At 43.1% G+C, this 24,742-nt stretch overlaps 1 long non-coding RNA gene across 1 annotated transcript in view; it reads left to right on the top strand.

The window, feature by feature from the left end:
- Positions 1-1,504: 1,504 nt before the first annotated feature.
- Positions 1,505-24,742, top strand: part of LOC138756543 (uncharacterized) — a 41,106-nt gene continuing 17,868 nt past the window's right edge. Inside the window, exons 1-3 of the long non-coding RNA XR_011353144.1 lie at positions 1,505-1,724; positions 15,529-15,749; positions 23,347-23,600. This is a non-coding gene — a long non-coding RNA (uncharacterized lncRNA). The remainder of the gene's footprint in view (positions 1,725-15,528; positions 15,750-23,346; positions 23,601-24,742) is intronic.

Genomic DNA, 24,742 nt, shown 5'->3' with positions numbered 1-24,742 from the left:
AATATCTCTCTGAACATTTTGTCCAGAAGGATATAGGCCAATTTTAAACTTTGGAATTGTATGTACCATTGAACCCACCTCTACAGCTCATTCCATATACCCAAAACCTCTATGTGAAAAAATTTCTCCTCTGGTTCCTTTTAAATCTTTAATCCTCTCAACTTAAACCTGTGGCCTCAAGTTTTAGAAATCCCCCATCTCAAGAAAAATGCTATGACCATCTACCTTATGTATGACCCTCAGATATGAACTTCACCCTTCAGGGCTGGCAAGTGTGGGAGGGAGGTAGCGAGATTGGGAGGAAGGGAATGATGAGAGTTGGAGGCCCCTGGCCAAAGGGAAAGGGAACAGGTAAGAGTGGAAGGTGGTGATGTGAGTGGGGGCTGTTGAGTGTGGGAGGGGAGTGGTGACAGTCTGCGTACAGGAGGGAGTTTGAAAACTTAGCTGAATGGTGCACCAACAACAAACTCACACTCAATGTCACCATAACCAAGGAGCTGATTGTTGACTTCAGGAAGGGAAAACCAGAGGTGTACAATCCAGTGATTATTGGGGGATCAAATGTGGGGAGGGTGAGCAAATTTAAGTTCTTGTGAGTCACTATCCCGGAGGATCTTTCCTGGACCCAACATACTAATGGCATTGTGAAGAAAATGCATCAGCGCTTCTACTTCCTCAGGGATTTGTGAAGGTTTGGTATGACATCAGAAACCCTGGCAAATTTCTATGGATGTGTGGTGGAAAAGGTGCTGACAGCTGCATCATGTTCTGGAATGGGGACCCTGAGTGCAAAGCCCTGCAAAAGTAGTGGACACAGCCCAGGACATGCATTGAGAACATCAACAGGGAACGCTGCTGTCAGAGAGCAGCTGCAATCATCAAGGATCCACATCACGCTCTGTTTTCGCTGCTGCCATTGGGAAAGAGGTCTAGGCGCCACAAGACTCACATCACCTGGTTCGGGAACAGCTGCTCCCCCTCCACCATCAGACTCCTCAACAACAAACTCAGTCAGGGACTCATTTACGGACTCTTACTTTTGCAATTTATTGATTTTTTTTTCTCTCTGTATTGCGCAGTTTGTTTGCATTTCATTATTTGTGTACATGTGTACATTGAGTACACTTTTTTTTTGAACTACCAATAAGTGGCAATTCTGCCTCGCCAGCTGGAAAAAGAATCTCAGGGTTGCTATTATCTGTGATTGAATGTCTCATGTACATGGTGTCTTAATTAACATAAACGGTTATCAGCTAATGAATATAAATTGACATTTACAGATTGTCAAAAACTCTGTAGAGTTTGATGATGTCAAAGCTAAACAGCACAGAGGAGTCATTGTTTCTTGATTACAGTTTATAATGGATAGTAATTTTCCATTGATATCCTATTTAGTTACCTGATAAGCTTCTTAGCTGAGGAGGCAACACAATCGGTTATTTACCTTTGTCGAAAGACTGAACAATGTTTGTATATTTTTGTGTGTCCTGGCAGACTATCCACTGGAGACCAGGCTAGCAAAACATCATAATTATTCTCAACAGCTCCACCTAAATTGCTAAGGAGTATCAATTAGCATCACTTCCCACAGGGAAACACTCCAGCTTCACTACTTCGAGAGGGACTGTCAAGGAGGGGACTGGTGGGAAGAAAACTGAGTGATTGTAGTAAACACACACAGAACTGTTGGAGGAACTCAGCCGGTCTCGCAGCGTCCATAGAAGGTAAAGAAATATTATTAACCTTTCAGGCCTGAGCCCTTCTTCAAAGTATAAGCAAAGAACAGGAAGACATCAGTAGATGTTTTCGCTGTAAGAAGGAAACGGGAACAACAGTACATGTAATTTGGGCATGTGAAAAAGTTTTGGGAAGATCTAAATCGGGTATTAAATAAAATCACAAAAAGCAACATACCAAAAAATCCAGAGATCTTTCTTTTAAGTAATATAAGAAGTAAAGAATTAGGCCTCAAACTGGATGAAGCGCAAAAAAGATTTATTATGATAACCTTAGCTGCAGCAAAAAAATGTATAATGTCAACTTGGAAATCAGAAGAGAGCCTGAGAGTACAGCAATGGTACATGGAAATGAATAAATGTATTCCATTGGAAAAAATAACATATAATTTAAAAAATAAAGTCACATTATTTGAACAAATTTGGGAACCGTACTTGGAACATAACAGAGAGGGCCTACCGTGGACCTCCACCCCCAAAAATGATAGAATGAGAAGAAGACGAAATGAACTGACCCAGTATGTAAAAGTAGATGACACATTTTTCTTGTTTATTTTCATTGTGTGATGACATTGTTTAATGGTTTTATTGTATTGTATATGTTGAATGTTAATGGGTTAGGATGGGAAGGGGGAGGGAAGGTAGGGGGAAAAAAGGGGAGAAAATGCCACTGTGTATATTTAAGAGGGAAATGTTTGTATGTAATGTATTTTGATTGATATGGTTCACAGTGTGAAAAATAAAAATTAAAAAAAAAAGAATAAAGACTGAAGAATGGCAGGGGGAGGTGTTCATTGAATATGATAAGAGGAAAGGTGAGAATTGATATTGGCTCTGAGAAAGGAGACCGAGGGAAAAGGGGAGAGAGTGAACTAGGGGAAAGGTGTCAGGGGAAGAAGGGTGGGGGTTAATGGAAGTTGTAGAAATTAATATTAATGCCATCCATTTGGAGGGTGCCTAGATGGAAGATGGGGTGTTGTTCCTCCAATTTGCGAGTGGTCTCAGTCTGGCAGTGCATGCGACCATGAACAGACATGTCAGAAAGGGAATGGGGTGGAGAATTGAAATGGGTGGCCACAGGGAGATCCACGCTATTGTGATGTACAGAGCCGAGGTGCCCAGTCTCTCCAATGTAGAGGAGACCACAATGGGACCATTGGATGCAGTAGCTGACCCCTGCAGATTCACAAGTGAAATGTTGCTTCACTTGGAAGGACAGTTTGAAGACCTGAATGTTGATGAGGGAGGAGGTGTGGGCACAAGTGGAGCATCTCCTGTGGTCACAGGGGTAGGTGTCAAGGGATGATTGGTGGGGAGGGGAGGAGTGGACAAAGGAGTCATGGAGGAGAAAGACTGCTGGTGGGATCACGTATGGCAGAGGAGGATGTATTGGACATGGAAGCTGGTGGGGTGATAGGTGAGGTCAAGGGGAATCCTGCCCTTGTTGAGTGTGGGGGCTGAGGGGGCCAGGGCAGCTGTGTAGAGGAGAAGAAACTGAACAGATCAGAGAATATCACAAGAAAAAGGCAGGCAGCATAGAAAATGTGGAAAGCATAAACTCAATTTAATATCATTTTGTAAACATTGCAGATCTAAAGGAGTAATTTGATTGAAACAATTTTGGAAGTAATATTCAACATCAAAAGAAATGTATGTAATTGATTTCTGATTGCACAATGTTTGTTTCAGTATTGCTCAATGATCTTTTCCAAAGTGTCATTTTGTTCTACTTTGGAAATCCAACTGGGCAAAATTGAAGCAGAATACATTTGATGTGATATCTGTCATCTGTGGGCAAAGCTCATTTGTCAGCAATGCATGGAATTTAGACGCAGCACCAACTATTTTCCTGGGAGTGACCATCACTGGGCACATCCAAGAGCTTCAAATCTTCACAACGTGACAGCTAAGTCCCATAAGTTCTTTTGACCCTTAGGTTTATTGTGTCCCTGCAAGGCCAGCCCTGACCCATTTTCGTAGAGCCCTCACCCTCCAATCCTCAGAGACAAAAACAAACTTAAAGTATCCACATCCTAGTTCAAAAACTTCAAAGTTAAGATTTATTGTCAGAGTATACACAAGACATCACATACATCCCTGAGATTCTTTTTTCCTGCGGGCCAGGCAAAATTCTACTTACCAGTGGTTCAAAAAAACTGCCCAGAAGAAAAGATACGTACACAAAAGAGAGAAATGTAAACAAGAAGGAAGTTCAAATAAACTGAAATACAGAAAAAAAAACTCAATAAAAAAAGGTGCAGGGTCCTTAAATGAGAATACCATCAGGTAGAGGGGGAGCAATTGTTTTTGAACCCGTTGGTGTGAATCTTATGGCACCTGTACTTCTTTCCTGATGGTAGCAGTGAGAACAGAGCATGTGCTGGGTGGTGTGGATCCTTGATGATTGCTGCTGCTCTCCGATGGCAGCGTTCCCTGTAGGTTTTTTTGATGGTGGGGAGAGTTTTGCCTGAATATTGGTACCCCCATACTAGGCTGTGATACTGCTAGTCAGCACACTTTCCACTTCACATGTATAGAAGTTTGTGAAAGTTTTCGATGCCATATCAAACTTTTGCAGACTCTGTAAACAGTTCCTCCGAATAACCTTCAAAGAGCAAGTCTGAAACTTTTGGATCTTCACTGTTCCTTTACATTCTGGAGATGGGTTCATGAACTTCTTTCCTATTAAAAGGCAAAAGAAGATAACAATAAAAACACTCAACAGGTATTTCCAGTGTCTATGGGAGACAAAAATATTTTGCTGATATTTCGGGCCTGAGCCCTTCTTCAAGGAAGACGTTGAAAAGACTGAGTTCCTCCAGCATTTCGGTGTGTTTTTACTGCAATCACTTTCGTATTTCACTTGGAAAAGATAATGTTGGGTTTACAGATTTTTCACTCCACTGCAAACTGCTCATTTAAGGACACCAGAAGCTGTGGGAAAAAAAAACTTTCAAGACAATTCCTGTCCTCTTGAATGCACAACACTTTGGATCCCTTTACCTGCCCCTACACCTCCCACACCTTCTATCCTATATTCTATTTAATGATTTAGAAGAAGGGATTAAAAGTAACATTAGCAAATTTGCAAATGAAATGTGAGGAGGATGTTATGAGAATGCAGGGTGACTTGGACAGGTTGGGTGAGTGGGCAGATGCAGTTTAATATGGATAAATGTGAGGATATCCACTTTGGTGGCAAGAACAGGAAGGCAGATTACTATCTGAAAGGTGTCAAGTTAGGAAAAGGGGAAATACAATGAGATCTAGGTGTCCTTGTTCATCAGTCACTCAAAGTAAGCAATACAGGTATAGCAGGCAGTGAAGAAAACATGTTGACATTCACACAACAAGGAGAGTTGAGTATTGTAATATAGAGGTCCTTCTGCAGTTGTACAGGGCCCTGGTGAGACCACACCTGGAGTATTGTGTGCAGTTTTGGTCTCCAAATTTGAGAAAGGACATTCTTGCTATTGAGGGAGTGTAGCATAGGTTCATGAGATTGGTTCCTGGGATGGTGGGACTGTCATATGTTGAAAGATTGGAGTGACTGGGCTTGTATACACCAGAATTTAGAAGGAAAAGAGGAGATCTGATTGGAACACAAGATTATTAATGAATTGGACTTTCTAGAAGCAAGAAACATTCTTCCGATGTTGGGGGAGTCAAGAACCAGAGGCCACAGTTTAAGAATAAGGGTTAGGCCATTTAGATCGGAGTTGATGAAAAATGTTTTCACCCAGAGAGTTGAGTATCTGTGGCATTCTCTGCCTCTGTAGACAGTGGAGGCCAATTCTCTGGATGCTTTCAAGAAAGAGTTAGGAAGAGCTCTTAAAGATGGCGGAGACAAAGGATATGGGGAGAAGATGGGAACGGGGCACTGATTGTGGATGATCAGCCATGATCATGGTAGTGCTAGCTCAAAGGGCCTACTTCTCCACCTATTGCCTATCGCCTCTGGACTCTTCCCCTAGTTTCTGTCCCCTTTTATATTTGTATATTCTCATATTATATCTTAGTCTTGATATTTCTTGATAGAAATCTTGACTAACCATTTCTACCCATGGATGCAGTTAGACCTGCTGAGTTCCTCCGATAATCCTTTGTTTGCTCAAGATTCCAGTATCTGTAGCTTTCGTCTTTCTCTTTTCTTCACTGTGGAGATCTTAGTCTCTTTTATTTCTCTCTAGGTTCCACACTGATCTCCCCCACTCCACCTTTCACTGGCTCAAACCTGGCAGTTTCGCTCCAGGCCCATGGGACACCCAGACTCCAAACCCTTTTGATTTTCTGCAGAAGACCAAACCAAACACCTGAGCTTAATCTTGATTGCCTACTTACCCACTTATCTCCTATCCACCAAACCCAGGCATATAGCTTGCTTACCTTCCCCATTTCAATTGGAGGAGCCAAATCTAATATTTCGCCTGAGGGCTCTCCAACTGGATTGCATTAACATCGATTTCTCCTGTTTCTGCTAGCCCACTCCCTATTCTCCTTCTCTTTCCTATCCCTCTGTCTTTTCTCCAGCTCTCCACCCCCTTTCCTTTCCATTCACAGAGCCACCACCTCCCCCTGTTTGCTGGTGTTCTCACTTCCTCCTGCTTGTAGATCTGTGCTCCTCTCCCTCCCCCGCTACCATTTTGTTTGAATAAGGGCTCAAGCCCGAAATGTTGGTTTTGTATCTTTACCTTCGCTATATAAAACGTACTGTTTGCTCTGCTGAGTTTCTCCGGTATCATGTTTTTATTTTAATTCATACATTCATGTTCTGACGTAGGGTCTTTGACCTGAAACTTTAACTCTGGTTCTCTTTCCACAGATCTGCCTATCCTATTGCTTCCAGCATTTCCTGTTTTTAAGTTATTGATGCATATTATATGCAAATTGGATATATCGATCAGGTTTCAGAGGCTTTTTGAATGTCCCAAAGGAAATTGTGTCATTGTTGCTGTATCACATTTAGATTTGAGGTACGTGTACTTTTTGTGTTGCAATAACGTAAGACATTGGAGATGTGGGTTATTGTGCCAAATGCTCCTTCTCTGCCACTTTTAATAAGATCCTTTACTGCAAGGCGACAGTCCTAATGGGAGATGGAGAATAGTTGAGTATTGTGTGCAGGTCTGACTGCATCCATGGGTAAAAATGGTTAGTCAAGATTTCTATCAAGAACCTTAACCCATGCCCTCTGGTTAGTGGAAAAAGCCTATCTACATTTACTCTGTCTATCTGCCTCATAATTTTAAATACCTCACTCAAATCTCTCCTCATTCTTCTAGGCTGCAGGGAATAAAGTCCTAATCTGTTTAACCTTTCCCTGTAACTCAGTTCCTGAAGTCCGGGCAATATCCTAGTAAATCTTCTCTGCACTCTTTCTATCTTTCTGATATTTTTCCTGTAGTTAAGTGACCAAAACTGCACACAATACTCAAATTTGGCCTCACTAATAACTTGTATAACTTTATCATAACATCCCAACTCTTATACTCAGTACCTTGATTTATCAAGGCCAAAGTTCTCCGACATCATTGATCTCCTACTGGCCTACTTCACTTCAAGACCCCTCAGATCAGCCAATTTAGGGCGGTTGATTGTTGCATGCTCAAATTGCAAAGCCAGGGGAGATTGCTCCTTCACTAGTGCAGCCTCCAAACCATGGAACAACATTGTTCTATCCAACGAATCAGTCCCTTCCTTTAACTCTTTTAAATCCAGGCTGAAGTTGTATTTTTTACTCGCAAGCATTTTGAAGTGATTGTTGATTGTTACCATGTTGAATGTACAAATCTGATCCTCGAGAACCCGTCTTATATTGCGCTTTTAATGGCTACCTATCTCGGCTGCACCATTTCATCAGGTGCAAGGATCGACAATGAGATAGACAACAGACTCGCCAAGGCAAATAGCGCCTTTGGAAGACTACACAAAAGAGTCTGGAAAAACAACCAACTGAAAAACCTCACAAAGATAAGCGTATACAGAGCCGTTGTCATACCCACACTCCTGTTCGGCTCCGAATCATGGGTCCTCTACCGGCACCACCTACGGCTCCTAGAACGCTTCCACCAGCGTTGTCTCCGCTCCATCCTCAACATCCATTGGAGCGCTTTCATCCCTAACGTCGAAGTACTCGAGATGGCAGAGGTCGACAGCATCGAGTCCACGCTGCTGAAGATCCAGCTGCGCTGGATGGGTCACGTCTCCAGAATGGAGGACCATCGCCTTCCCAAGATCATGTTATATGGCGAGCTCTCCACTGGCCACCGTGATAGAGGTGCACCAAAGAAAAGGTACAAGGACTGCCTAAAGAAATCTCTTGGTGCCTGCCACATTGACCACCGCCAGTGGGCTGATAACGCCTCAAACCGTGCATCTTGGCGCCTCACAGTTTGGCGGGCGGCAACCTCCTTTGAAGAAGACCGCAGAGCCCACCTCACTGACAAAAGACAAAGGAGGAAAAACCCAACACCCAACCCCAACCAACCAATTTTCCCCTGCAACCGCTGCAACCGTGTCTGCCTGTCCCGCATCGGACTTGTCAGCCACAAACGAGCCTGCAGCTGACGTGGACTTTTTACCCCCTCCATAAATCTTCGTCCGCGAAGCCAAGCCAAAGAAAGAAGATGTAATTTATGATCTGTATAGCATTTTGGTCAACATGAGTTGTTTTTAAATGTGCTATATAAGTAAACGAATATGCCAAATGCAGAAAGGAATTACATAGTAAAAGGCAGGACCCGAAGGAGCATTGTTGTACCGTGGATCCTGGGGTGCAAATCCATATCTCCCTGAACGTGACTGCACAATGGAAGTTTGGTGAAGAAGGCAACATTAGCTTGCCTTCATCGGTCGGAGTATCAAAGTTAAGAGATCTTGTTGCCACTGTTTAAAACTTTAGTCGGGCCACCTTTCGAGTAATGTGAACAGTTCTGGTCTTCACACTTTTGGAAGACTTTGGACGGAGTGTAGTAGAAGTTCACCAGGATGTTGCCTGGTCTGGAATGTAGTAGCTATAAAGAGACATGGGACAAAGTTGGATTGTTTACTCTGTAGCATCAGAGGCTGCATGTAGCCTGATAGAGGAATTTAATATTATGAGAGGTGTAGATAATGTAGATAGACTCACTGTTGCAGGGTGGAAATGTTAAATACTACAGGGAACAGGTTGTAGGTAAGACACAGGAAATTGGAGAGGGAGGCAGGTGTCTGGAACATGCATAGAATTGGAAGCAGGTGCAAGAGCAAAGTTTAAAAGGCATTTAGACAAACACAGAAACAGGCAGCGGATGTAGGGGAAAAAGTAGGACCACAATGCTGGAGAAACTTAGCTGGTCAAACAGCGTATTTTATATATAAAGATAAAGATACATAACCAATGTTTCAGGCCTGAGCCCTTCATCAAGGTATGAGCAAAATGTTAGTAGGTGCCTCAGGGAATAGAGGGACACACTTTATGTGGAAGATGGGAATAGCGTATAATCACATCAGGGACAGCACAGACAGGAAGGGCTGAATGGACTCTTCTGGTGTACTCTTCTATATTGTCCAACCATATCTGTAGACTCCTTTAATATACAAAACAAAATCTGCTGATTTCTCCCTTGGATATATTTCAGCAAATGAGTTCCACTTGGGTAGACAATCCCCCTGGGTTAAGGAATTTATTTTCACTTCTCTCCTGAATCTATCCTTTAAAGCCTGTAAGAATTGTATACATTTAATTCCTTCTATTCTTAAGGGAATATAGCCCCAGTCTGACCCTCTCCTCATGCCTCAAAGCCAAAGCTTCTCATCAATCAGTCTGGTGAATGTGCATTACATTCTCTTTGTTTCAAATTTTCCTTTGAGGGGAAGACCAGACATTTAACACAACATTCTAGGTGTAATCTCACCAGGAAGACATATAAACATATGTGCAGATTTTCATGTTTCACTTCATATAAACACAAGGGCCAAAGAGAGCTCTGTGTGCCTTCTCTACTATTCAATATGGTCAGGTTGTTCTGACTGTAACCTCAACTCTGCATTCCAACCAGCTTCCCTGTTTATCAAGATTCTATCTACCTCTGTCTTGGAAATATTTTAACACATGTCTGGGACTATAAGAGAGTTCCAATGACTCTTGACCTTCTGAGAGAGAACAAAAATCATCTGTGTTAAATAGGCAATAGTGATTTTTGAACAGTGATCCTGAGAACGAGATTCTCCTATTCTGACCTTAACCTTGTCAGAACACCACAGGATCTTTCAACTTTTAGTAGTGGAATCACTCACATTGCTAAACTCCAACAGGTAGAACTTTTTCAACCTTTCCTCTTAATACATTCATCCCATACCATGTATCAGCCCAGTAAACTTGCTCTGAACTACTTCCAATCCTTTAATTCAGAATCTGTACTCCAGCATATGATCTCAGCAACATTTATATGAATTTCCTACATTTGTTTTTAATTCTCCTAGCCAGGATCATTTACAATAACAGGTGCTCCTCCCCCACCCCTCCTTCCCTTCTCTCTCTACCTTTTTATTCAGGCCTGCTTTCTGCTCATACCTTGATGAAGGGCTCAGGCCCTCCTGTGGACACTTGCGTGACCTGCTGAGTTTCTCCAGCTCTTTTGTGTATTACACTACAATCAGTGTCTGCCGACCTTCCTGTTTAACAACAATAACACTGCGTTGGTTTTTCTACTTATTTGTGATGTTTGAGCAAATTATTCACAAGAACCCCCTAGATCCCACACTTCACAGGCCAGTGAGCCTTACATCAGTGGTCACACAATAGCATACCCAATTCACTCCTCGTCCTTTTGTATATTGACTTAGATTTAAAACTCCTTAGATGGAACTAAATCACAACCCATAAAATTCCTGATTTTATCATTACCTTCCCCATATCCCCAAATTACAGCCTGTAAATGAACACTTTCTAACTTCACAATACCTAGTCTAAATGTTCAGTTAGACTTTGTGTGATTTTACCGGTCTGAGGAATGTCTGGCATCTCAGCATTGGTCGTTCATACACGAACAGCCAAAACTCCAAATCTCCGTTTCTTTACGCAAGTTTAGACAGCATTTTGGAAGCGCGGTAAGTAAAGAGGCGGGACTTGCAACGCCACTGCGGTGATGTCCTATTCATTAGCCCATTGTTCACAGAATGCCTGCAGTTCACTTTAGACTGCCGGCGATCCGTGAAATTGACAATGGGTCATGGGGGTAAGATGTCGGAACCGGAGTGGCAGCCTCATTCCTGTTCCGAGGTTTTTACAAAGCATACGTTCGGGAAAATGGGAATAATTTCCTGGAACACAGCAGCTGTGTAAAAAAAAATTGATTCCTCATTGCACTGATCCAGGGAACCGGTTCCTTCAACCTCCCTGAAATTGTCTTCTGCTCTATTACTGTTAATCTGGTTACTCAGACTGAATTTAGTTCAGTTTCTCAAGATTATTGTATTAGCTTTGTTACATGCACCTTTAATTTCCTTTGTACCCCATTACTACCTTGGGGACCCATCAATATCTTCAATGTTTACTGTCCTTTATTGTTTCTTAAGTCCCCCAAGCGATCCTGCTTTTTGATTCTCCCAGGTGAAATTCTTTATCTCCATTTTTATTCCATCGATTTAATCCAGGCTAGTTCATTTTCCTTTCCAATTTGTTCATCTCTTTGAAAAGATAAGATTTATTGGAGGATTTAATTCCAAGCTGAGTCTACTTGCAAACAGGTCTCTGATGTCTTATAACATTTTTTCTCTTTGTACCATTTACTTAATATGTTCCTTTTATAGTTTTCTACCAATCTAATATAGAACTATACCATGATCTTAAAACAAATCTAAAAGTTGCAGGGCTAGCAGGCTTATTTACCTTTACAAATACTTTCACATTTTCTTTGTCTTATTGACATTCAGGGTGTCAACCTTCAGCCCAAGATAAACTGTTTCTTTTTTGCATGAATGCACACTAACTTCTTTTGAGGATTACATATGCCTGAATAGTTATGTTAACTATTGCTTCTAATGTCCAAAGATTTTCTTCTTCAGTGCTTGTGGGTACAAGTACATCATTTTGATTGGAGCAAACCTATTCTGTACTTTGTAGCATCTTAACCATTGTAGTTTCAAACATTCTCAGTGATATCTTTATACCACAAGGTGGTTTTCGAAGGAGTAAAGAGATTTATGAATATTGACTGTCAAATATTGCTGAATTTTTTACCAACCACATACAGACAAGCACATGTGATAACAGATCCAGATTAGTGATCCTGTCAACAACTTGGTTCAATCTTACCTTGTAATCATTACACATAAGCCAGTCTTGTCTATTTTAAGGCACTGCTTCAATTGGTATTGGCCAGTAACTCTCGCATGACTTACCTAGAATTTAATTTCATTCTAATTTATCAAACTCTTCCTCACCTTATTTTCAATGAATATGGAACAAATTGAAACTTAGAGCAAATTGGCTTTGCGCCTGGTTTGATATTGATGTAAGCTTTTAATACCCTTGTAAGAATCTTTCAACATCTCTGCATTTATATGAGGGTGAACCATTTGATGTATTAAGAGCATTGGAAATATATGCAAGAGCATTTCATTCAAATCTTCATGCTTGGTTCACCAATCAATAAGATCATGTCTGATCTTTTCTCTCTGTGCTACTTTCTTGCATTGATTCTGTTAATATTTAAAAATTCATTAATCTCTCTCTTGTATATATTTAGAGACAGAGCTTCCATATCTCTCGAAGGTAGAGAATTCCAAAGATTGAACAGCCTCTGAATGCAGACATTTCTTATAATTTCCTGAAAAGCTGATATTTTGAGACTGGGAGCCTTGATTCTAGACACTTTGATTAGGGGAAATATCAATCGGCATCTATCCTGTCAAATCACTGAAGAATTTTGTATGTTTCAATGAGATTATATTTCATTCTAATGATATCTGGACAGATACCTCAATCTGCTTCACCTTTCCCCATTCAACAAATGCCCTATTTCAGAAATCAATCTGGAGAACCTTAGCTGCACGCCCTCAGTTGCAAGCAAATCCTTAGGGTCAGGCCAAATCTTCAGAAGGGCCACTGGAAGCTCTCAGAGTGTGTCATTAATCTTGTAAGAGAGCATAGTTCCATCCACTTCACTTCACCATTCTCTCCTCACCCCAGGATAACCTGTGGGTCGGTTTGGCATTCATCAGACTCTGACAGGAAAATGGCATGGAATTCATAATCAAGAATGGGGGAAAAAAAAAACTCTTCCTCTGAATTGTTACCTTTGGCTGAATTTGGCATTGGTTTCTGGCTGGCCAGATTCCACGTGCAAAACAATTTCTTCACTGGTGATACCTACTTCAAATACATCCAATTTCTCAGACATAGATTTATGTTCCACACAATTTAAATTTAGACATACAGCACAGTAACAGGCCCTTTCAGCCCACAAGTTCATGCTGCCAAATTTACACCCAATTGACTTACAACCCTGTATGTTTTGAACAGTGGGAGGAAACTGGAGGAAACTAGCGCAGGCATGGTGAGGACATACAAATTTCTTAAAAACAGCATGGGATTCAAACCCCAATCCCATTCTCTGCCGCTACAACAGCGTTGCACTATATGAATCTTGCCACCCCATATGTCTCTCCCTTGGTTAAAAGTCTGTATCGGAGGATAGACTTGGTCACATTTATCTCAGCAGCTTATCTTACTGTTCAGTTCAGTGCATCCCCTCAGATGTTCCCCAACAACAACCCTTTTTGGCTTCACTCTCTTTTCCTGCTATCTTCCCCCATTCAGATTTTGTTTTGTATTTCTGACTCTCATCCCCTCTTTAGACCCATTTAGTTTTGGAGACCAAAGTTATTATCCCAATGACTGTCTTACACACAGTGCCGGATTAAGGTAGTGTGGGGCCCGTAACATTTATTTTAAATTGTGCTGGCTGGCACAGGTGCAGTCGTAAATAGTGCTGTCTGGTGCATGCTCCGTGAGGGGGAAGCGTGGCGGCTGCACATGAAGTGTCCGCTGGCGCTTGTGCAATAAGGGGGAAATGCGACTGAAGATTGGGATCAAGGAGCTGCGCGTCCAGTGGCTGCGGGACGGAGTCTAGGAGCTGCGCGCCTGTGACTCCAGGTTGGGATCTGGGTCCAGGGAGCCCCGCGCCTCTAATTCGGGTTATTAACGCAGACTATCAGTGTGGTTTCTCATAGCCACTGACACTGCACAAATTACAACGAATCCAGACTGTGTCAATAATCCCGATTAAGGGTCATACTTGGTTAAGATCGATAATCTTAAATTTGTAAGCGATTTGAGCAGGGTTATTAACACGGACTATCAGTGGAATGTGATTAGCTGTTGCACAAAGATGAAAATGAAAATGTTTCTCATAATTCATGGTACGTAACTGCAGGGGCCCTTGAAATTACCCAGCCCGTAGCATTTGCTACTCTCGCTACTATACTAATATGGTCCTGGCTACACCAACAGCTTCCATTCAGCCCAATGCAAGAAGAAAAATGAATGTGAGGCAATAAAGGTGCTGGAGATGCTGACAGTTGAGTGTTTAATCAGCTAACAATTTTCTATTCTAGGATACCCTTCCTGCTAATTGCATCTGATAGCACTTTCAAGTGCAAATAGTATTCTGATCAAGATTCAAGTTCAATTTATTGTCATTGTAATTAATTGCTTTTGCCTGCTATAAGGCAGACAGATTCACCATAAGCAGAAGTTGCCTGAAACGCCTCTTACAGCCAGAGAAAAAGAAGCAAAAGAGAGCTCCCTCGGAATCACCGAGTGTCTGTAGATTCACCTCCAGCGCTTCCGCAGCCTCCACAGGCACACACAGCTCCCCGAGCTCCAGATCTGAACCTCCTATATGGTCAGGGACCCTTCGGCAGCCCCTCACATCTAATTTCCGATACCCGGTGCCCTTTCAGCCTGTTTCGAGCCAGTCTCCAGCAGTCCGCAGCCCGGCGCGAGTCTCCCAACAGCAGTCTCCAGCAACCCACTGCCCCCACGGGACCCTCACCACGAGTAATCAGTAACCCACCGCATGCGTGGTTCTTTCAGCCGCAGAGCCCCGCCGCCATGGTCACCGTCGCATGGGTTATCTCCTCTGCTTCTTCTCGGACGGGGGGATGGTCTCCCCCTTTTCTGATGCCCCCTCCAGTCCTCTGCACCCCTGGAGTCTGCAACTCCTTGGGGCTGCGGCCGATCAGAGGCGCCACCATGTTGGGTACTGACGCCGCGGTCGTGGGATTTTAAATAAAACTGCCTTCGGCTCCAAGGAAAGACCATATAGAACATGCGTACTTTTTGCCAAAGCCAATCGTGCTGTGTGATCTGTCTGGTACTAATTCAACAAGCAGTTCAGTTTGCACCTTGAATATGACCTTTCCAGCAACACAAAGAAACAAATTGTGTCAATCTTACTGAGATCTGCCTTTCTGCAAACCTGTAACACCAATAATCCTTAATAAATACTTTGTTCATTGTAAATGTCAGCCTTTCATCTGTGCTTCTATTGTGGATGTAAAATTGCAGCATTTTAGCTGTCAAAGAGCCAGTCTTTCATATTTCTGTTCATTTAACAATTTCATACCAAATCTATGAAAACAATTCTGATGCAACATCCTAAAAGTGTTGGTAGTTAGACTGAGGGAATACACGGGCTCTAAGAAGCATTAGACGTTATCAGGTGTGGTCCGCAGTACAACAGCAGCATCTACTGAAGTCAAGATCTACTCTTAAATCGATCCAACTTTTTCTGCTTTATTTCAGATTTCCTGCATCTGCAGTGTTTTGCTTTGTGGTGTCTGTCGGCCTGGAAAGAATGCTAAGCTGCCAGCTTCTGAGATGAGCCCATTGGACAACAGTTGGGGAACCCCTGGGTGAGGCAGGTGCAGCCACAAGGATTGGACACGCAAGCTGGGGAAGGCACAGCCTCCTCCCTCCACCAAGGAGCAGGAGGAGTGAAGGAAGGATAACGGATCATTTCACAGGTAGACAAAGAATTGCTGGCTTTGGTAGGCTGCAGTTTCCTTCCGTTCTCCTTTATAGTGAGATTTTAATGATATAGCATGGTAGAAGGGGCTTCCATGAAAATTGTGTTGCCTAATTACACCCAATTAATCTATCAACCCCATACGTTTTGGAGGTGGGAGGAAAAAAACCCTACAGGTCATAGGGAGAATGTGTAAACTCCTTGCATACAGCACAGGATTTGAACACTGTACTAATGTTGCACTATGTTAACCCTGCTGCCCCAGATGGTTGAGTGGTGAGTCGGGGGAAGAGAATAAAGAGTTAAACAGGAAATTCTGCAGACAGTTATTGTAGTGCAATACAGAAAAGTGCTGGAGAAACTCAGCAGATCACAGAGCGTCTATAGCACACATGTCAAACTCTGGCCCGCGGGCCGATATAATTATATTTGGCCCGCAAGATCATATTAAATATATATTAGAGTTGGCCCGCTGGCCACCGCGCCAGTATAGCGCATGTACATTGAAGGTGAAAATGAAGACGCCGGAGGTGTGGAGGGATCTCAGAATCCTGAATCCCGGGGAATCGGAGCGCTGCACTCAGCCCGCCTGGCTCCCGGACACACAGACGCGGCTGGAGTTGGGGACCATCCTCACTGGGTTTGTGCTTCAGCGGCGACGCCGGACCGAACGCCTCGCTGGCGATGCCTTTCCCCCTCGCTCCGTGCGCGGCGGACCCTGCCTCCCGCTCCTTTTGTTGGAGACGAGCCCGGCGCCGTGAGATCACAGTTTAATCCCTCTCCAACCATGGGAGGGGGGTGGGAGCAACGCACTCTTCTCAGCCAATTCCTCCACTGCCCTGGACGCCGGCGTTTCAACGGGGGGTTCGGGTGCCTTCGTCAGGCGACCGACCTGTTGGTCCAAGACAAGGGGAGAGCGTACAAACTCCACACAGACAGCACCTGAACTCGGGTGAACGTGGAGCTGCGACCCCACATTCCACATCAGGACTGTGTGTAAGATTGGGAGCAGTGAGACGGAAGCTTATTTTGTTCCTGTGATTTAAGCCTTTCTTGGGGTGGGGGGTGGGGGTCCTTCTCTGACCACTTGCCTAACCATTAACCTAATCAGATGTGGAGTTACCACAATACAACAGTTCTCAACCTTTTTCTTTCCACTCGCGTCCCTGTGCCATTGGTACTCTGTGATTAGTAAGGGATTGCTTAAGGTGGTCTGTGGGTGGGAAGAAAAAGTTTGAAGACCACTGCTTTAATCATCCCTCATTGACTCGTCATGTGCACGGTTTCAGAACTCCAAAGGAAATGGGCCAATGACAATGAAAGAGTTTATCCAAAACTATTATTAAACATTTATTTTAATAAGAAAAAGTTTAACATTACATATGTTGAAAGAAGAGAAAACATGCAGATGTTGTTGAAAATTTTCAATAAATATTTAGTTCAGCCCTCGACTTAGTCCAAGTTTTAATTTTGGCCCTCTGTGAATTTGAGTTTGACACCCCTGGTCTATAGGAAGTAAATGGTAACCAGCATTTCAGGTCTGAGCCCTTCGTCAGGGTGTGATCAAAACGCAGACAGGCAGGTCACAGGTGGATATGGGTGAGAGGGCAGCAGAGAAAGAAAGCTGATAAGTAATGGGGGAGGGGGTAGCTCTGAACGAAGAGGGAAGGGGAGCTAGCAGAAAGGAGACAGTGGAATAGGGAAAGAGAGAGATTTGGAGGAGGGCTTTAAAGGAAACCAATGTTAATGCTGTCTGTTTGGAGAGTGTCTAGACGGAATATTATGTGTTGTCCTTACAATTTTCAGGCCCCTGACGGGGGTTTAGCTAATGTTCATCAAGGATCAGAAGCTCACCTCTCTAGAGTTGCTGTATCTGCAGCCTCTGATACGGGTTTACAGCTTGTCCCCAGCCGCCTACAGGCCAGTGCTCCCAATGCCTCCACTGCTGACCCTGGCTCCATCTCCCTATGTGGCGGAGCCCCCGAAACTTCCAGCATTGACCCCGGCCACACATGTGCCAGAGATCCTCAATGTCTATGAGTCCCACAAGACCAGCACTTCCAATAAAGGAAGTCCCGATCATCTCCATCCCAGTGTCCTCACTGTCTTCCTTGCCAGTTCCCACCCTGACCTTGGCCTTCCCTTAAATGTCTCCATTGCTGGATTCCTCTGTTGTCTGTGGGCAAGGCAGAATTATCACTTATTTGTAGTGCAAATAAAACTGTACAAAACATATACACTGTGATACAGCCGTCAGCACACTTTCCACCACATATCTGTAGAAATTTGCTAGGGTTAAACCTCCACAAACTCCTGAGGAAGTAGAGATGCTGACGTGCTTTGCTCACAATGCATTAGTATGTTGGATCCAGGAAAGATCCTCTGAGACAGTGACTCCCAAGAACTTAAATTTGTTCACCTTGTCCATCTCTGATTGCCCAATGATCACTGGATTGTATACCTCTGGTTTTCCTTACTGAAGTCAACAATCAGTTCCTTAGTTGTGACGACATTGAGTGCAGGGTTGTTAATGGTGCACCATTCAGTTAAATTTTCAATCTCCTTTCTGTATAGTACAGATCTATCACCAATGTATATAGTGTATATAGTTACAGTATCTAGACTGTGCTTACAGCGATTGGCTGAGAGCTAAGCCACACCTACTGTCTGGGCCTTAAAGGGTTGTGTCCCTAGCCAGGTCAGATCATTCCGGACTGGTCGGCCACCTGTGAAGAGCTCCTGTCTTTTGCTAATAAAAGCCTTGGTTTGGATCAACAAGTCTTTGGTTCTTTCGACGAGTTCTACACTGACTCATCATCTTTCTTTATACACTCCATTATCGTGGTATCGTCGGCAAATTTGTACATGGTGTTGTCGTCGCACTGAGCCACACAATCTTTACATTGCTACAGCAAGGTGTGAAGTGATCAGGGGGCTACGAACGCTGCCCTGTGTGTGCTCCAGTACTGATGGAGATTGTATGACAGACACTTAGTTTTCTATAACTTTTATGCTTGATGTCGTCGTTGTTAATTGTATCAGTAAGGGTATTTGTTAGTTAATACAGATTTTTTTCTACGTCAAACCAATCACAGAAAAGCAGCAGTCCCATTTCCCTGCATTTGGGCCATATTCCTCCAAACCTTTCCGATCCATGCAATAGGCCTGTAAGTCAGTTTACTCTCTGGAGTTGAGTAGCACTGGTGTTTCCAGTTCACAAGCACCTAGCGTTTAGAACTAACTCGCTCTTGGATTTCCAAGTCATTCTCAGCAATCTTTAAAAGAACCATGAATTTCTTCGCAGATAATAACTGACATAGACTTCAAGACAATCATTATATAGAAACAGTAGGGTGACTGCATTTTGGGAGTGATCAGGTTTTCCCTCACTGATGAAATCATTAACTGGCTCTCTATGAACTGTCATTTATAAAGAGGCGCTCATACTGCTGATTAGAAGGAATTAGCTTACTCCTATCGAAGGTAAGGGCTCTCTACTTCAAGCTGTTCTATGCCTGCTGTGTTTGAAGAACTTGCCGCTGGATAAAAAAATGGTTCTATCCATGCTGCGCTCAATAATGGTCTCTCTCGTTACTGTAGCTATGCAAAGACTCCCTCATTGTAATCCATTTGGGGCTCCTTCACTGCCAGCAACTACAATATTATGTTCAGTTCTGGTCACCTCACTGCAGGAAGCTATAGAGAGGGTGCAGAGGAGATTTACCAGGATGTGGCCTGCATTGGAGAGCCCACCTTATGAGGATAGGTTGAGTGAACTTGCTCTTTTCTCCTCGAAGCAACTGAGGAAGAAGGGAGACCTGATAGAAGTGTACAAGATGATGAGAGGCATTGATTGTGTGGATGGCCAGAGGCTTCTGCCCAGGACCGAAATGGATAACATGAGGGGGCGTAGCTTTAAGGTGCTTGCCACTATGTACAGGGGTAAGTTTTTCCACACACAGAGTGGTGGGTGCATTGAATGTGCTACTGGCAATGGTGGTGGAGGCAGGGACAATAGGATCTTTTAAGAGACTAAATAATCCCTATGCCATAGGTGCTCTGTGATTAGTAAGGGATTGCTTAAGGTGGTATGTGAGTGGAAAGAAAATGTTTGAAAACTACTGTTTTAATTGTACCTCATTGACTCGTTATGTGCAAGGTTTCATAACTCCAAATGAAATAGGCCAATGACAATTTTTCTCAAGCAAAATATTTTAGTAACAATTGGGTCAAGATTAGTGGTTCACAGAGCACCGATGGCATAGGGATTACTTAAAGAGGAATGTGAATTAAAAAAAAAATGTTGGCCAGCCCTGTTCTAGATAGTCATTGGAGTAGATTATTAGGTTAGCACAGCACTGTGAGCTGAAGGGCCTGTACTGTGCTGTAGATTTCTATGTCCCATAAGGGATACCATCAATATTTAGTCTATAAGGAGCACCCTCCCCAATTTAGCTATACAGTACTCCCTCTGTACATTTAATAAGTCTTGTTGTTTTAGTTCACAAGGAACTCTCCAATTGGTGCACTATATAAATAGGCTCCTTCAAAGCTGTAGATAACAACGTTCCCTCTCAATACTTCCATTGGTGACAAACTCTCTCGTTGTCTTTGAAAGTAAGCGTCCCTGCCTTGCTGCAACCTCTTTGGTAATCCTTCACAACTGTTTTAAGGAACTCCCTCACTGACATGGACTATAAGTGGCTTTCACTGCCTTGTGCCAAGAAGGGCTCCCTTTCTGCTTTAGGTTAAGATTTTCTCTCTGCTGCAGGCTGTAGACTGATGCAGACTCTCAGCTCCTCCACCATGATGCATCAGATCAGGGGCTTTCTCACGGCTGCTCTCCATAATAGTTTATAAATAGTTTATCTCGCTGCCACAGACTATAAAGGGGGTCTCTTAGTGATGTATACAATAAAAAGTGTGCTCCTCGCTGCACACTATGGGCTCCTTAACAACTGCTCTTTTCAAGGAGCTTTGTCAGTACGCAGTAAGGAGCTTCCTCACTGCTATAGCCTTCTGAAGTTTGTAAGTGGATCTCAGATGTTGTTTGTAAAGGGCTCTCTCAAGACTGATGTTGACTTTTTCACTTTGCTGCAATCATTAAGGCAGTGGTTCTCAAACTTTTTCTTTCCACTCACATTCCACGTAAGTGATCCCTATGCCATAGGTGCTCTGTGATTAGTAAGGAATGACTTACGTAGAATGTGAGTGGAAAATAAAATGTTTGAAATCCACTGCATTAAGGAGTTCTGCTGTTCCTTCTTAGCTGCCCTATGATCCTGAGCTCCCCCATTGCCTTAGATAATAAAGAGCTCACTTCTGTGTGCTGTCCATGACAATCTCATTCACTGTCAAACATTAGAAGAGCCTCCCTCACAAGAATAGGCTTTGGCGGCCAACTTTAAAGGGGCTTTGACTGTAAATGGTTTCCTTGCCAGTGTAATTAAAGAAGAATCTCTGTAGATGCTGGGAATGCTACCATGCAATACATAAACCTGCCAGAGGGGTAATTCACTGTATCCAGTGCTGCTGTGTGGCCTCAGCATTGGTGAGACAGGACACAGACTGGGAGATCTCTTTGTTGAGCACCTTTGCTGTTCCCGCTGCAACAGGAATGAACCACCCCCCCCCCTCCCCAATCCAGTACACCACCATTTAATCACCGACTCAACCTGAAGGTTAACATTTTGGATATCCTACACGAGGACTCCCAAGTCCCTTTGCACCCCCAAGTTTTGAATTTTCTCTCCATTCAAATAATAGGTGACCCTTTCATTTCTTGTTCCCAACATTATATTTTATTTGCCATTTCTTTGCCCATTCTCCTAATCTGTCTAAGTCTCTCTGCAGCCTCTCCCTTTCTTTCTCACCACCTGCCCCTCCTCTTATCTTTGTATCATCTGCAAATTTATCCACAAAGACATTTATTTTACAATCCCAATCATGTAAAAAGAAGTGCTCCCAACACCGATCTCTGTGGAACACCACTAGTAACTGGTAACCAGGGCTGGGGCTAGACTATTTGCACTCTAGGCAAGGCCAACTACTTGCAACCCCCACCCCCCAAAAAAATTCTCAACTTTGATTTTCAAAAACAGACGTTTTGTAGAAAAAAATGAAAAACACAAAACTCACAAGGATGTCTGAGGTCTGCACCCAAGGCGGCTGCCTAGTTCACCTCGTGGTAGTGACAGCCCTACCGATTGCCAACCAGAATAGGATTCCAATGCTCTACACATACTTGTATCTTTCCTGTAATTTCAGGGGCTTTCATCTTGTTAAGCAGCTTCATGTGCGGCACCCTGTCAAAGGTCTTTTGAAAATACAAATATACAATGTCGACTGCATCTCTTTTGTGTAGCCTGTTGGTGGTTTCCTCAAAAAATTGCAGTAAGTTTGTCAGGCCAAACTTTCCCTTAAGGAATTCATGTTGGCTTTGGCTTATCTTGTCATGCACCTCCAGGTCCCCTGTAGCCTCATTCTTGACAATCAACTCCAACAATTTCCCAATCACTGATGTTAGGTTAACAGGTCTATAATTTCCTTTCTACTGCTTTCCTCCCTCCATTTTTAAATAGTGGAGAGATCTTTTCAACTTTCCAGTTCTCCTGAACCATGCCAGAATCAATTGATTCTTGGAAGATCATTATCGGTCGGTGCCTCCTGGAAAATTTTTGAGATTTTTTTTCTTGTCAAATTTACACGTTCCTTGGTTTTTATATCCAGCACTATTAGTTTTTGCCTCGTACCACCTATAACAAACCCATGAACCACTAATGGTGTAGACAATATAAAGCTCTCACTCCTCTGGATTAGAATTGCTCTTTAAATGGTGTAATGATAACAACCTTGCGCTCAATGTCAGCGAAACCAAGGAGATGATTGTACACTTCAGGAGGAAGTCAGGGGAACAGGACCCAACCCTCTTCGAGGGCTCAGTAGTGGAGACAGTCAAGAACTTAAAATTCCTGGGTGTTAACATCTCTGAGGCTCTGTCCTGGAGCCTCCATGTTGATGCAATCACAAAGAAGGTTCATCAGCGACTATACTTAGTAAGGTGCCTGAGGATATTCAGTATGTCACCGAAAACTCATGCAAACGTCTACAAGTGTACTGTGGAGAGCATTCTTGCTGGTTGCATCACTGCCTGGTATGAAGGTGCCAACTCTTAGGACAGGAATAAACCCCAGAAGTTTGCTAACTCAGCCTGCAACATCACAGGCACCAGACTTCACTCCATCGAGGACATCTACACGAGGCTTTGTCTTAAAAAAAAGTATCTTCAAAGACCCCCACCACCCAATCCATGCCCTCTTCACTCTGCTACCATCGGGAAAAAGGAACAAGAGCCAAAAGACAAGCACTCAACGGCACAAGGTCAGCTTCTTCCCCTCTGCCATTAGATTCCTGAATAATCAATGAACTAAAGACACTGCCTTACTTTTCATGCACTATTTAATTTTTTTTATTAGTCATGTTGTAAGATGGTTATAATATGAAATGTTTGCTCTGTGATGCTGCCACAAAACACCAAATTTCATGATTTATTCATGACAGTAAATTCTGATTCTGAATTGCTCTATTCCATCCAGAATTCAAGCCACTGGACACCCCAAGCAACTGGCAAAAAAACATTCGAGAAAATAATAAATAAGAAGTAACGCAGAACCCCTTGGTGAAGATGGGAGCAAACACTCAGCAGCCAGGGGAGCACCCCAGTCGTGCCCCACTCATAAAGTTTTAATAAAGTTGTGTTTGAACAAAATGGTGGCACCCAGGATGAAGAGCTGGCCAACGCTGCTCGTGCTGGGGCGACTCTCCCAAAATTTGTCCCCGTCTATGCCTAGTAAGAGTCTTTATTAGTATTAAATGTATTAGTAAGGCTTTATCTATGAGCTTGAGCAGGGGGTGGTTAATTATGAAGGGACACAGTTAGTATAGAGGTTAGTGCCAACATCTGGGGTTCGAATTTCAACTTTGTAAGTTACGGGAATTACTTGATTAAAGTGAACTTTACATAATTAAGGATGATAATTTTTTTTCAAATTATTTTACAGTTTGCACTGTCTTTTGTCTTTAAAACTGTTTATTTTTATTAGTTGGGCATTGTCAGAGTGAGTCTGAGGCAAGTGGAACATTTGCATATCCGGGATCCCCATAGGTGCCAGATATCAGGGGTTTTACTGTATCTCATTTATTTTGGGATTTCTCACTGCTCTCGTCTCTAAGAATCTCTCACACACTGTAGAATTCAAGGAACCATTCATCTCAGTGGACTATATCAGGCTCTGACACTAATTCAGTCTACAGTAGGGTTACATCACTGCCATTGTAGGGTTAAGGAGCCCTTCCATAGTCTTCCAACCAAGACCTCAACGGTGGAACACGCCGACGAAGTCTCTTCAAACTCAACGGCTGTGAAGGTGGATGAAGGCTGTAACAAATCCATCAGCTCCAATCGTTGTGGTTATCTGCCACTGGAATTAGTTGGAAGATTTGTGAAGTATCGTGCGCTCCTTGGAGTGCAACCTTAAGTTAAACAAATACGCGCACAGGCATCTTCGCTCGGGGGCCCACTTTCCAAGATTGGAATCAGAAGCCACTTGAGAGCCTATAGGAATGAAGAATCATCCTCGGCTTCGAAGGGCCTCAAAAGCTGCTGTCAGTAATGGTTCTCTCTGCCAGCTCCAGTGTGTAGTATGTCTGTCACAGTTCATAGTTCATATAGTGCTCCCTCACCACTGTTGTCAGTGAAGGTTCACCTCACCACTGAGGTCTGCTTTACTGCTTCCCTCCATAATTGTCTCCCTCAGTACATAGTAGTAAAAACAGGCTCTTTTTCTGATGTATGTTTCTCTCATGACTCTTGTCTATTGACTTCCTATCAACTGTAAGAAGCTCCAACTGCCTCAGACAATAAAGTGTTCTCCATCTGCTCTGATTTTACAGATGCTCTCGCTTCTATAGTTTGTTGGAGCTCTCTCTCAT

Source organism: Narcine bancroftii, chromosome 3, assembly GCF_036971445.1.
Source record: "Narcine bancroftii isolate sNarBan1 chromosome 3, sNarBan1.hap1, whole genome shotgun sequence".
Classification (NCBI taxonomy): domain Eukaryota; kingdom Metazoa; phylum Chordata; class Chondrichthyes; order Torpediniformes; family Narcinidae; genus Narcine; species Narcine bancroftii.
Note: the sequence above shows the minus strand (reverse complement) of the source record. Positions and strands in the feature narration are given on the sequence as shown.